Genomic DNA, 14491 nt, shown 5'->3' on the forward strand with positions numbered 1-14491 from the left:
TTTCTCCTTGACAGGTGCCCCGCCTGGACTACAGCCTGATTGACAGGCATGGCATCCAGTCAGGCGGGAAGGACTCCGGAGCAGACCATAGGAGCAGGTAGATCTGATCCTCGACACCTGGGGGGGTCTGATCCCTGACACCTCGGGGATTTTCAATCCCGGGGATATCTGATCCCGATCCCACGGATCTTTGTATGGGGGGGTTCTGATGGGGGGGAATTTGGGGTGGCAGGGGATAGGGATAAGCATTCCTGTTGCTCCTGGCCCAGAAGCAGTGCTGTAAAGGCACTTGCCTCCTCCTCAAAGCTGTACACGCCACCCTTGACATGTCAGGTTTCCCGAAGCCTGAGAAACCCGGCCGGCTACTGTTAAACCTGCAAAACAGATTAAATCAAAGGCTCCCAGCCTCATTAACATATTTAAATGACCAACCCCTGTCCTAGGATCAGGTTAGCTGCCTGTCCTTTGTCCTGCCTCCTTAAACCCGGAAGTGGGTGGGCTAGAGGTGGGTTAGGGTCGGGTTTGAGATTTTTAAGATTCTAACATCTGACCCGACCCCAATCCACCTGTTTTTGATGTTTAAAATTCAGCCCGCAGAGTCTAAACCAGGAAGTAAAAATTAGAATATTTAATTCAATTTATAATCATGTACATAAAGCGAAATAAAGTGAGCGAAAGAAAGAAAGGATAAAGAGAGAGCGATAAGAGACAGAATGAAAAACTAAAAAAAAAAATTGTATTTTTAATTTTTTTAAATCTCCAACAGTAATTAAAATCCAAAGGAATACGACTTCACACTGGCAAAAGTAAATTTTCAGTGCCTGAGAGGTTGTTTGGCAGCAATTAAGACTTATCACACCATTAATACTTCACTTACATCTGAATGGACCAGCTCTAACCTTTTCTGGCGTGTTTAGTGGGTAAGTGCAGCAACTTCATGCCCTTCATGTATATTAATGCCGACTCTCTTGGCAGGGCACTGGTATAGTGCAGCTTGTGGAGAAGCGGGGCAAATCAGCAGAAACTTCCTCATTTCCACGTTTAACGGCGCATATGCAGATGCTGGAAGTTGCTGTCCGATTTAGTCCATAATAACGGGGAGCGCTAATAGCTTCACCGTTATTCGTAATGCAAAATCCGGGCCAATATGTTTTCATTGAATCATATGATACAGCACAGAAGGAGGCCATTCGGTCCATCATGCTGTGTCAGCTCTTTGGTAGAGCTATCCAATTTGTCTCACTCCCTGCTTTTTTCCCCATAGCCCTGTTTTACATTGGGTCATTTTGCCCAGTTAATTTTTTAGCAAAGTCATTATTCAGCCATACCGCACATGAAATTAAACGTATTTATTTAAATAAACAGGAACTACTATATGTTGATCACATTGCCTGTGCCAGCTATTGGTTTAATGTGTATTGAAGAAGAGCATTAGCACTGTAACTTAAATTACAAATATTTGATGCTTCAAAATATACAATGCAACATCTTGTGTAAGAGTATAAACCTACTTCATTCATGGAGGAAGATTTCTTCTGTGCTCCATGTAACAAAACTGTAAGCTCATTTATTATGAGCTAGTTAATAATTTTGTTACACATAATTCAAAGAGGAAATCTCCCCTCCCCCATTACCTAAAATGCTAATTTACTAATTTTGTTTTCCATTTTGCATAGTAGAGCTATTTATACACATGATTGACAGTTGTCCTTTTCCTATAAGCAAAAGAAGCATTAAATCTCAGCCTTTAGCAAATTCTTTTCAGATATTTCATCCTAGTAGGAACCAGGATTAGTTAAGTGCCGGATTTCTGCTGAGGATCACGACCCTATTTTGTTTGGCAGGTCATCACTAATGGAGAATCCTGCCGAACTTTGTGGTCACGGCATTCCAATATCTCACGGAGGATAGTATGCAGGGGAATTGGAGTAAAATGTACTGGGAAGGAACTTTCAATCCCCCTTCTATTTCTTTAGCTACCTTTGGTTATTCATTTATAAACAAGCAAATAGGTAATAGTGGACTGCTTTCAGTAGCCAATAAAATATTTTTTTTCAGTGATCAACTTGTCTTCTAATGCATATTTCAGTATTTTTAAATATGACATGTCAAACTTTTAATACTATCTGAATGTTCGTTTATTGTGTGATTTTTCAAACAAACTATAATTTTTCTTGAAGTAATTAGTTTTCAGTCAAGGTAGTGTTTATAAAAATGTAGCCACTTGGATGTCAGCTCTGAATCAATTTAAACCGCATTTTTATATAATCCAGTTTCTGGCAGATTTTATTTATGTATTGTGACTAGCACAACATGGTGAAGTTCAGTAGCAGTACAAATCATTTTATAATTTGCGATTGTATGTATATTTTAATGCTGTTTTCTAGCTACTGAAACATTACAAAAGGATTTGGTTTCTTTAAAGAAAATGCATGAAGAATAATGGTTGTACAAGAGTTTTGCAAGGTAGTAATCTCATTGGGTGGTCTAGATTATGTTATAAACAGTGAGCGGTTTATTACCATCATCTAAACTGTGAAGTGAGATTGCTGTCTTGAAACCAGTCCCATATATCTTTTTAAATACATCCTATCTAGTTGTATCTATCATATTAAAAAGCATCTACATATGTGCACATATTCTATCACATTTCAGGCATTACACACTCTTTAATTCAAATGTCTATGTCACACTTTTGAAAAAATATATAATGAAACACAAGCAATCATTTGAAAAACACCTCTGCACAATCACAAAATACCAGATGCATAAAATCTTCAGGTTCTTAATTGATCCTCCCATAAACAAAGCCAGATTCCTCATCTCCAGAAATTAACCTCTGAACAGACTCACCCAATCTATTAGAATCTTATAAACCAATGCCACCAGACCCCAAACCATCCAAAGCTGACAGACCCTTGCCATTCCTCCTCCCATTCTTCACAGACTCCCAGGAATCCATCAGCTTTTTAAATTTGTTGTTGGGACATAGGCATCACTAGCAAGGCCATCATTTATTGCCCATCCATAGTTGCCCTTGAGAAGCTGGTGGTGAACTGACTTCTTGAATTGCTGCAGTCAGTGTGGTGCAGGTGCTCCCACGTTGCTGTTGGAGGAAGTTCCAGGATTTTGACTCAGCGACGATGAAGGAACGGTAATGTATGTCCAAGTCAGGATGGTGTTTGACTTGGAGGTGATGGTGTTCCCATGCACCTGCTGCCCTGTGTCTCTTTGAGTTATGGATGTCACGTGTTTGGGAGGTGCTGCCAAAGAAGCTTTGGCGAGTTGCTGCAGTACATCCTGTACCTCAGTACACTGGCGGTAGAGGAAATGCATGTTTAAGTTAGTGGGTGAAGTGCTGATCAAGTGGACTGCTTTGTCCTGGATGGTATGAACCTTCTTGAGTGTTGCATATCTATCCATCGTGGAAAGTGGAGAGTATTCCATCACATTCTCTGGGATCTATTGCCATTTGCCTTTGAATTTTAGGCCCCGTATAGGCTCACAGAGGAACCTGTGCTTAGCAGACATAGTTTTGGTCTCTCCTCACATGGTGGGTGATATTGAAGCTTTGGAAAGGATGCAGAGAAGAACCACCAGACTAATTCCAAGTCTAAAGCATCTTAGTTATAAAGATAGGCTAAAAGAGTTGGGGCTGTACACCTTAAAGAAGCATAGACTCAGGGGGGGTTTTGATTGAGGTTTGTAAGATAATGAAGGGAATAAACGGTGTTCCAGCTGACAGTTTATTTCAATTAAATAAGTTAGGGAGGACCAGGGGTCACAAATTTAAGTTGTATAAGGCTAGATCTAGGTTAGACGTCAGGAGGTGTTTCTTTTCCCAGAGAATAGTAGACCTCTGGAACAGGCTGCCATCTCATGTGGTGGACACAGACTCGCTGGATTTCTTCAAGCAAGAGCTGGATTTGTTCCTGGCTGGGGCAGCGATCACCTCTTACAGAAAGTAGGTACTGCAAGGAATTCAGCACTTGAGTGATCTCCTGGACTCGTTTTGATCGCCTAGATGGGTTGGAGAGGAATTTGCCAGATTTATTTTTTCCCCAAATTAGCCTGGGTTTTTAAATCTTTTTTTGCCTCTCCCAGGAGATTGATTGTTTTCGGGTTGGGGTGGAGTGTATATATTGTGAAACATAAGGTATCACAATTGTGTGGGACAGGCTCGTTGGACCAGAGGGTCTTTACCTACTTGTCATTGTTCGTATCTGTCAGGAGCTTTGGCAATATTCACAGAGCCAGAGAGGTTCACAAATACCCCCAAAGACCTGCCATGATGTATGAAGAACGGACAGAGAAGTACCTGTCACCTCACTCCCCAAGTGCAATTTGCTGCGTAGCCTTAAAGGGTTGGAAATCCATTGGATCTGGGTTCCTGAACAAATTTCGAATTGCCCCCAAAAAGCACAAAAACTATCGCACAATTTCTGAGTATGTATCTTTTTATTTGAACGGTAGCTTGCCAAGACACTGCGATGTTTACGATGGAAGCAAGGATTGCTGATTTCTCTTTTATTTAAGATTTCATCTTTTCTTTTGTCATGATGTGAGGGCCCGGGGGTGAGCAAATACATATATGCTATCTCGATTTGACATTGAAGTGCTTGCCTTTGTCTATAACAGTGCCTTATCAGATTCCGAGTGGTAGAGTTGACATCTCAGGCTTGTGAAATATTAATTTATTTAATGGTCACCCCCCATCAAACTATTGCAGTGCCCATCAAGGGGATTCAACACCAATCTAGGTGTCAAAATCAAGCAGTTCGCACTCTCCCTGCAGCAAGGTATACAATTGATTAAACACTTGCTTCCTGCCTGTTGAGAGGAATATATGGCTTCATCAAATAAATTTGCTTAGTGAGGAAAATACTCTTTTGATATGAGGAGTGAGAAGCTTTCTAGACCAGGCATAATTGCTGCAGTCTTGGGCTTAGACTTGATATTTTAACCCGAGCTATTATTCCACAGTCCTATATGTGCATAATTTTCCAGCAGCATATCAGTTGGATTGTCTCCGTGCAAGTGGAAGGGTTTCTGAAGTATCCAAATGAATTGAAAATAAGTTTCAGAATGGATTTTTCTGGTAAAGTTTCACATTTGCTGTCAACTGTTTATTTTTCTGTTAAAAGAGAGCACATGTCAGAGACAGACAGCCAGCTTGAGAGAGAGGGAAAAGGCTTTGCCACTACCTGTATTTTATTTTATTAAAACTGAAAAAACGTCTTCTTTATAGACAGATATTTAGAATTTGAAACAATGATTATTCAAAGAAAATGCATCTCTTTTTCTCAGCATCTTTCCTCGTGCTGTATTTTTTCCAAAATAAAAAGCAAATTGTAATCAAAAAGGCTTTTCAGGTAAACATTACACAAATACAAAACCTAACTGTTGGCAGCCATGTCTTCTTTCTACTTTCTAATCAAAAATAATGTAGATGCTTCAGAATGACAAGACTTAATTTTAGGCAAGCCCTGATTTGTTTATGCCTTTAAATCAAAAAGAAATTCTAATTATTGCAATCTGTTAGCTATTTATTTATCTCATCTCATCATAGGTAGTCCCTCGGAATCGAGGAAGACTTGCTTCCACTCCTAAAGTGAGTCCTTTGGTGGCTGATCAGTCCAATGCGAAAGCCACAGACCCTGTCACAGGTGGGACAGATATTCGTCGGGGGAAAGGGGGGTGGGACTGATTTGCCGCACGCTCCTTCCGCTGCCTGCACCTGACCTCTTCACGCTCGCGGCGTTGAGATTCGAAGAGCTCAACACCCTGCCGGATGCACTTTCTCCGCCGAGGGCGGTCTTCGGCCAGGGACTCCCAGGTGTCAGTGGTGATGTCACACTTTACCAGGGAGACTTTGAGGGTGTCCTTGTAACGTTTCCGCTGCCCACCTTTGGCTCGTTTGCCGTCAACGAGCTCCGCATAGAGCAATTGCTTAGGGAGCCTCGTGTCTGGCATGCGAACCATGTGGCCTGCCCAGCGAAGCTGATCGAGTGTGGTCAGTGCTTCAATGCTTTGGATGTTAGCCTGGGTGAGGACACTGATTTTTGGTGCGCCTGTCCTCCCAGGGGATTTGCACGATCAAGTGGCAGTGGGTAAGGGGAAAATAAGTGGAGGGAATATAGAAAAGGAATTGGACCTGAAAAATTCAGCAGATAAGATGGATGGGGCCAGTTTACAACTCCCTACCACTCTGCGTTCATCAGGAATGGTGCAGTAGTCGGATGAAAATTATAAAACACAATCGCCCAATTCGCCCCTGGAACCCGCCTCGAGGAAATGGAGCGCATAAAATTACGCCCCAATTTCTCTGAGGGAATTTCATCCCCATAGAATCATAGAATGGTTGCAAACACAGAAGGGGGCCATAAGGCCCGTCAAACCCTTGCCGGCTCTTTGCAAGAGTATTTCAGCTAGTCCCCTCCCCACGGCCTTTTCCCCGTAGCCCTGCAATTTCGTTCCTTCAGGTACTTATCCAATTCCCTTTTGAAAGCTACAGTTGAGTCTGTCTCCATCACCTTTTCAGGCAGTGCATTCCAGATCCTAACCACTCGCTGCGCTAAATAGTTTTTCCTCATATCACCTTTGGTTCTTTTGCCAATCACCTTAAATCTGTGCCCTCTGGTTCTCAACTCTTCCGCCAATGGGAACAGTTTCTCTCTATCTACTCTTTCCAGACCCCTCATGATTTTGAATACCTCTATCAAATCTCCTCTCAACCTTCTCTTCTCTAAGGAGAACAACCCCAGTTTCTCCAGTCTATCCACATAAGTGAAGCCGCTCATCCCTGGTATCATTCTCGTAAATCTTTTCTGCACCCCCTGTGAGGTCTTCATATCCTTCCCAATGTGTGATGCCCAGAATTGGACACAATACTCCAGTTGAGGCCAAACCAGTGTTTTATAAAGGTTCATCATTCATCATAGATTTAAAGTAGTTGGTTGAAGGATTAGAGGGGAGATGAGGATACATTTCTTCACCCAGAGGGTGACAGGAGTCTGGAACTCACTGCCTGAAAGTGTGGTAGAGGCAGAAACCCTCATCACATTTAAAAGGTACTTGGATGTGAACTTAAAGAGCCGTAACCTATAGGGCTACAGACCTAATGCTGGAAGGTGGGATTAGGCTAGGTAACTCTTTTTCGACCGGCATGGACACGATGGGCTGAATGGCCTCCTTCTGTGTCGTTATTTTTCTATGATCATAACTTCCATGCTTTTGTACTCTATACCTCTATTTATGTAGCCCAGTATCCCGTATGCTTTTTTAACCGCTTTCTCAACCTGCCCTGCCACCTTCAACGATTTGTGCACATATGCCCCATGGTCTCTCTGTTCCTGCACCCCCTTTAGAATTATACGCTTTAGTTTATATTGCCTTTCCTCGTTCTTCCTACCAAAATGTATCACCGCACTTTTCTGCTTTAAATTTCATCTGCCACGTGTCCACCCTTTTCACCAGCCTGTCTATGTTTTCCTGAAGTCTATCACGACACTTTCAAGTTTTGTCTCATCTGCAGATTTTGAAATTGTGCCCTGTCCGCCCAAGACCATTCATTAATATATATCAAGAAAAGCGTGGTCCTAGTACTGACCCCTGGGGAGCACCACTGTATATTGTTTCCTGTCACTTAGCCAATTTGGTATCCATGCTGCCACTGTCCTTTTTATTCCATGGGCTTCAACGTTGCTGGCAAGCCTATTATGTGGCACTTTATCAAACGCCTTTTGGAAGCCCATGTGCACCACGTCAACCACATTGCCTTCATCAACCCTCCCTGTTACCTCATCAAAAAACTCAATCAAAGTTAGTTAAACACAATTTGCCTTTAACAAATCCATGCTGGCTTTCTTTAATTAATCATCACTTGTCCAAGTGACTGTTAACTTTGTCCCTGGTTATTGTTTCCAAAAGCTTCCCCACTACCGAGGTTCAACTGACTAGCCTGTAGTTGCTGGGTTTATCCTTAAACCCTTTTTTGAACAAGGGTGCAACATTTGCAACTCTCCAGTCCTCTGGCACCACCCCCATATCTAAGGAGGATTGGAAGATCATAATCTTCCGAGTACCTCGCGATTTCCTCCTTAACCTCCCTCAGCATCCTAGGATGCATCCCATCTGGTCCTGATGACTTATCAACTTTAAGACAGCCTTTCTGGTACCACCTCTTTATCAATTTGTTTCCCATCCAGTATCTCCACTACCCCCCTCTTTCACTATGACTTTGACAGCATCTTCTTCCTTGGTGAAAGCAGATGCAAAGTACTCATTTAGTACCTCAGCCATGCCCTCTGCTCCATGCATAGGTCTCATTTTTGTCCCTAATTGACCCACCCCTCCTCTTACTACCTGTTTATTATTTATATGCCCATAGAAGACTTTTGAATTACCTTTTATGTTATATCACACCTGCACCTGATTGGCTCAAGTTTCTTATTCATAAAACAGTGTCAAAACACAACCGGACAACATTTCAGTCAAACGTGGGGGAAAATGGGTTGGTAAACCTCCAGTGGACAATTACTAAAATGGTTGACAGCAACTTGAATGACCACTCAGCAACACCTACCAGTTCAAAATATTTTTCTAATTTCTTCTTTCACCCAGCTGACTACACACCAATAAAAAATCCAAATTCTAACATAGCATGTAAGAACAAATCATTTGCAAAAAAAAAATCAACTTACCCATAAAATTATTCAACTCATTTGGAAATGCGGTATTAAGTTTTTCTTCCAAGTTCAGGTGCCTGGAACCTGACTGACTCTGAAGCTATTGTCTTAGTGTGCCCACTTTCTGCCAATGCCACAAAAAGTGAGCTTTTTTTTAAAGCTCTACGGGCTAGACTTTCCTCTTTATTTTTGGCGGTTTTCTCGGCGGTACAGCTCTTTTTCAGCGGAAAAGCACCCAGCGACAGTTTCCTCTTCATTTTTTAAAGTGATCCGCCGACATTTTCAAAATACCGCTGGGGAGCAGACCGCCCACGTGCACCTGCGTGCACTGCCGAGAAAACCACCACGGTCCAAGCTTTGCTTCAGCGGGGACCCATACGTAAGATTAAAAAAAACGTCCACGAAAAGCTGCCGGAAACAGGGCAATAGGTGAGCACCCTGCAAAGAAAGGTAAGTTAAAGGTTTTTTTTATAATTATTTTAAAATTCTTTCATGACGATTAAGTTCAAAAGCGTCGAATGTTTTCTAAATTTTTATTTTTTGTTTCATTGAAAAAATATTTTTTGAGTTTTCCTCCTCCACAGCCACAACCACAGCCTCGGTCTAAATTTTGAGTACTTACCATCCATTCTGGCCATTTTGCCAAGTTTTGTGTTTAACCGCTGGGAATCTACGTGTAAGATCCATTTTCTCGCCAGGCGGTATGTTTTTCCGTTTTTTATGGAACTTTTCGCCACTGTTATTTGAAGAATCTTAGCGGTCTTTTTGGGCAGCAACCTGGCGGTGGGGGGCTTTAGGGAAAGTCTCGCCATATATGTATTGTTCATCCTTGCAAGCGTGGGTTGTTGCCCTGCTGCTCCCCTGCCCTGCTGCTCCAGGCAGTGCTGAGGGAGTGCTGCACTGTCGGAGGTGCCGTCTTTCGGATGAGACGTTAAACTGAGGCCCTGTTTGCTCTCAGGTGGACGTAAAAGATCCCATGGCACTATTTCGAAGAAGAGCAGGGGAGTTATCCCCAGTGTCCTGGCCAATATTTACCCCTCAATCAACATAACAAAAACAGATCATCTGGTCATTATCACATTGCTGTTTGTGGGAACTTTCTGTTCGCAAATTGGCTGCCGCTTTTACAACAGTGACTACACTCCAAAAGTACTTCATTGGCTGTAAAGATGTCCGATGGTTGTGAAAGGTACTATGTAAATGTAAGTCTTTCTTTTACCTGCACTGTGCCCATTTCCAGCCAGTTGGGCTTTCCATGGCTTGTAAAACCCACCTTGTAAGTCCAAAATTATTCTTTCAAAATTTGGCTCTGCTGTTGCTTTTGACAACCCTAAAACCAATTGAAGTGACAAATATAGTAGAAATGCCAAACACAGCAGAGAAAAATGGCTTCCGGCCAGGAAGTTGGGTTGGGGCAGTGACTCCCTGCCAAATTGCTCTGCCGCCCGCTTACCCTTACAATCCTTTTAGTCTGTTGCTTGCTTATGCACTTGCCCCAATTGTTTCCTAACCTGTCTGCATGCTTGTCCGCTGGGTGCATGGTCTATCCAACTCTGACCATATTACTATCGGCAGTAGATGTTATCCTCCAATAGGCCGAACGTGATTAAAGCATCTGCCTATGGTCTGAAGTTCTAACCAACTCTCTGTCCTCGTGCAAGTCTGTGATTCCCTAGATGATGAGTTCTTAATCTCTGCCATTCCATCAGGAGAAGGCAGTGGCCAGTCATTCTTTCAAAGTGAAGTTGATGAATTGACTTAATCTGCTCTCATGTGTCTTCTAGCAGCTGGTTGTAGAGCCGCATAGCTGGCAGCGTATCAGTTGCCTGCTCTCTCAGACTGAGTTGCTACATGGCAAGGGAATGTCATAAGTCAGAAGGTAATTTTCATGTATTTATTTTTGTTTGAAGGAGCACTGGATAAGGCTGGAATAATTCCCCCTCATGTCTGGAGAAATACACAGTCATCCATTTGCTTTAAAGTAACCCATGATGTATTATATAATAATCCCTTTTAAGTGGAAAGGTATTCCATTCGCCAGTATTGATATCCTTCACTTTGAAGGCAAAAATGCATCAAAACTGCAAATGTAAAATCCCTTTTATTGATTTTAATATACCTGACCATTGTAATAATTGATGGCACATCTGATTATACTTGATAAGTTCTACAGTTTTGCAGCATAACTTTCTGATGCAACATGTTCCATTATTTAGGAACTTTCTTGCAAGAAGCAATGTTCTTTCAGTGTAACTGACATGACAAAAGTTCCATTTATCCAGGTTAAAAAGTGGGTTTTTTACTGAAAATTGACACTCGGGACTTGCAAATTTGTGTAAATAATCTGCGGTAATCAAATGTATATTGTTCTGGATATGTGGTTAGCTGTCCCTTATCTACAATAATATCACAGAATGTGCAAAATATGTCCATCAGACAGTGCAAGGGATTGTGATGTCCTGCATTTTGTTAGAAAGTCAACAATAACATATGTTAAAAACGAGTAAATCCCCTGTTGTGTTGCTCATACGTAGTCCGGGATTTGGAACATGGGGGGATCTCCACACGATGGATGGAGATGGGGTGGGGGTGCGGGGCAGGGTTAAAGTTTTAAAAATCTGACACCTAACCCCAACACGCCTTGAACATGCCCATTTCCGGTTTTAATGGAGGCAGGCTAGGGAAGTGGGCGACTAAGCTGCTCTCGAGAGGTGGGTTAATCATTTAAGTATGTTAATGAGGCTGTGTGGCTCAGATTTTAGCAGCCATTTATATTTAACGGCTGTGGACCAGGTTTTCCAGGATTTGGGAAACCCAGCAATTGAAGGGAGGTGAGAGCTGCTGGATCCAGCAGTTAACATGCCTTTCCAGCACTGCTTGTAGGCCAGGAGGAAGAGTAGTGCTTTCTCCCCGGAACCCCAAGCTCACCTGCTTCCCTCCCCGCGATCATTTCAAACCCCCTACCCACGATTTCTGCCCTAACCCAGGATCTTCCCTAACACACGATCCTCTCACCTGATCCACAATCACTCCCCAACCCATGAGCGATGTCTTCCTCCCCGTGATGTTTTCAACCAGCCCCACTCCCCCATGATCACTTCAACCGCTCCCCCAACCCACAATCTCCCCACCTGACGCACGATCACACGCCCCCCCACCCTACGATCCCCCTCTCCCCCCATCCACATGCGATGTCTTCCTTCCTTCGATGTCTTCAACCATGCCACCGCCCCTCCCCATCCCCCCCGCGCCCCGCGTGATCACTTCAACCCTTCGACCCACGATCTCCCTCCCTCAGTCTGTACAATGGAAAATGTTTAAAATTCAATTGGTAAATGTATGGGTAAGTTCAGTGACTTTTTTTTTTAGAAGTGTGTACATTTTTATGTTATAATTGTTATTTTTACTTCTATGGACTGATCTGAGTGAAGAAAGAAAATGACAGCTGAAAGTAATATGGGAAATATTTACTTTTTATTCTTTAGTTCATTTTATGATATCTACTGGTTCCAAATGACTGGGTTTGTAACGGGTTGGTCAGGTGGCGCTTGCTCTTACTTGATTGGTAGCTTTTCCATCTGTCTAGTGAATTAAAGTCTTTTTTGGTTTGTTTGTGTTCAGTCAATGGGATATTTGAGCCAATCAGTACAATTAATTTGCAGAGAGTTATTATTTCAGCAATTGTGTGCTGGATTTTACTCGACTATTCTGCATGATAGCTGTGGAAAAATGGGCCAAAATTGGCAGCAAGGACTACCGCTGCCACATCGGCTGATTTTAAGTTCCTTCCTCTCGCCCCTACAAGGACTGTATCTTGCCGCTCCTTCCCTGCATGCAAATACCAGCGAGGGTATGTGGCCTGGTTTTCCAGCCCAATTCCTTGTTGTCCGCATTCCCTAGCATTGCCAGGTGAACCTCGGCGCTAGTCTTTGAGGTACGAGCGGGAAGGTCTGGAAGTCCTTGATGAAAGCAGAGAGCCTTGTAGTGATTTCCTCTTCCCGCCCTCCCTCAGTGCTTATCTGCCAAAGGTCTTGGTCTTGTCGGAGCCTTTAGTATATTTGTTGGTCTTTGGGATTCTTCTGCCAGCTTTAATGCGGTACTCCCTGTTATGATGCTGCAGCAGTGGTTCCTTTCCCTTGGCCAGCTCCCACTTGCAAGCAGGAATCCTTTCAGAAGCCTGCCATGAATGCTTAATGGCCTCCAACCCAGGAAGTTGGACTGGGCTCAGGATGGCAGACATAGGTCATGCCCTGACCTTGTAGGGTCAGAAAGAAGGAAATTTGGCCCATGGTATAATGCTCCAGATACCTCATTGATGCAAACTTTTCACTTGCATAGTATCTGCTGTGTACAATGTTATTCAGTGATGTCAGAGTGTCTTTCTCTTTCTCACACACAAACACAATTAAATATTGTATCCATTTTAAGTTACTGGTAATAGACATTGCTTTATTACAGAATAATATTCTCTCAAGTATTTGTTCTTGTGACTGTTTTAATAGACCATTTAATAAGATAAATTAAACATCCACAAATCAGTCATTTTTCAAAATGTAACCTTTATCAAATAACTCCTAACTTGACATTTTAAATATTCATTATAACTCTGATGTGCTCCCTGATGGATGATGGTTAAAGGCATGCCTCAAAGAATGATTGTAAATCATTGACAATTCCTAAATTCAAAAATGGTACCACACTAACAAATCATCCTGTAGTCAGTAAGTCTGTGGAATTGTCAATTTTTCCAAACTTTAGGGGATCCTTAAGGGGGAGAGGTGTGTTCTTATTGTGATCCTTGAAGTAACTGGTAGATCTGTCATGGAGTTGATCATGAATGGTCCAGAGCCTCGAGTGATCTGTGAGAAAAATGCTATCCATTGTTGAGAGACCTGAGGTAGTGAAAGTAGAGAAGCATGTTCCTGAGTAGAAGCTAAGGAAATATTAGCCCTAGCTGAGGAACATTTGTATGGTGATCTCAGATTTCCTACCATGAAAAGAAGGATGCAAGCAGAGCATCAAATTCACATGAAGAGTCTGCAAAGCCACTCTGAATTATGCAGCACATGGCAGGGTTGCTGGCAGCACCCAGTGCCCTCCTTGTGGCAACATCAGAGAGAGCTTCTCAACAAAGCAGAAAGCCAGGAGCAAGTGACAGCTGCAGGAATCTCTGCTTACATCCCACAGAACGCAGGCTTGGAGGCAAGTCATCACTTCCAATGTACAGACTTTGATTGGTGACATTCAGCACTTGGATGACGGATTAGAGAAAGCAATATCTCCCAGATTCTGAGATCTCCAGAGCATATTTGCAGAGGATTTGTGGTACATTTGGGATACACTCATGGGGATATCAGTAATTCCATAAAGTCTGTTTTCCTACTTGGTCAATGGCAACCAATATCATGACCCCATGTCTAGTGAAGAGCAAGAGATGGCTCCGAGGGTTCTGTTTTCCATCAGGACAGCAGTAGTAGTGGTTTCTCGGCTCAGCCCCCTCAGATGCTCTCACAGGTGGAATAAAGTCAATAAGCCAAGACTGGAGATTACAAGCCTGGTCTGGTATGTGTCCATCCCAGGACTCAATGACACTGAGAGAATGGTTATCTCCGTTCCAAGAGGCTTATAGCCACTTTGAGTAGCTGTCCACATCTCAGAACCTAAGCCTTAGGTGGCACTTAGAAGATTAGAATAGGATTGAGGAGAAATTGAAAATGTAGTGCACACTGGTGAGTCTCATTGACTTCTCAATTATAAAGTATCAGAACCTTTGCAAGATTTTTGTTGTGAGAAATGTTGTTATG

The 14491-nt window shown here is 42.7% G+C and overlaps 1 protein-coding gene across 16 annotated transcripts in view; it reads left to right on the forward strand.

Moving 5' to 3' along the window:
• The window catches only part of eya4 (EYA transcriptional coactivator and phosphatase 4), a 535797-nt gene that overhangs the window by 295565 nt on the left and 225741 nt on the right, over nucleotides 1–14491 (forward strand). The window contains exon 1 of one of the 16 annotated variants that reach the window (XM_070885525.1): nucleotides 10546–10566. The exons of the other annotated variants lie outside the window; for them this stretch is intronic. The gene's annotated coding sequence lies outside the window, so the exon portion shown is untranslated. Of the gene's footprint in view, nucleotides 1–10545; nucleotides 10567–14491 lie in introns of those variants that run through there. 16 annotated transcript variants of the gene reach the window in all.

Source organism: Pristiophorus japonicus, chromosome 7 (assembly GCF_044704955.1).
Source record: "Pristiophorus japonicus isolate sPriJap1 chromosome 7, sPriJap1.hap1, whole genome shotgun sequence".
Lineage (NCBI taxonomy): Eukaryota > Metazoa > Chordata > Chondrichthyes > Pristiophoridae > Pristiophorus > Pristiophorus japonicus.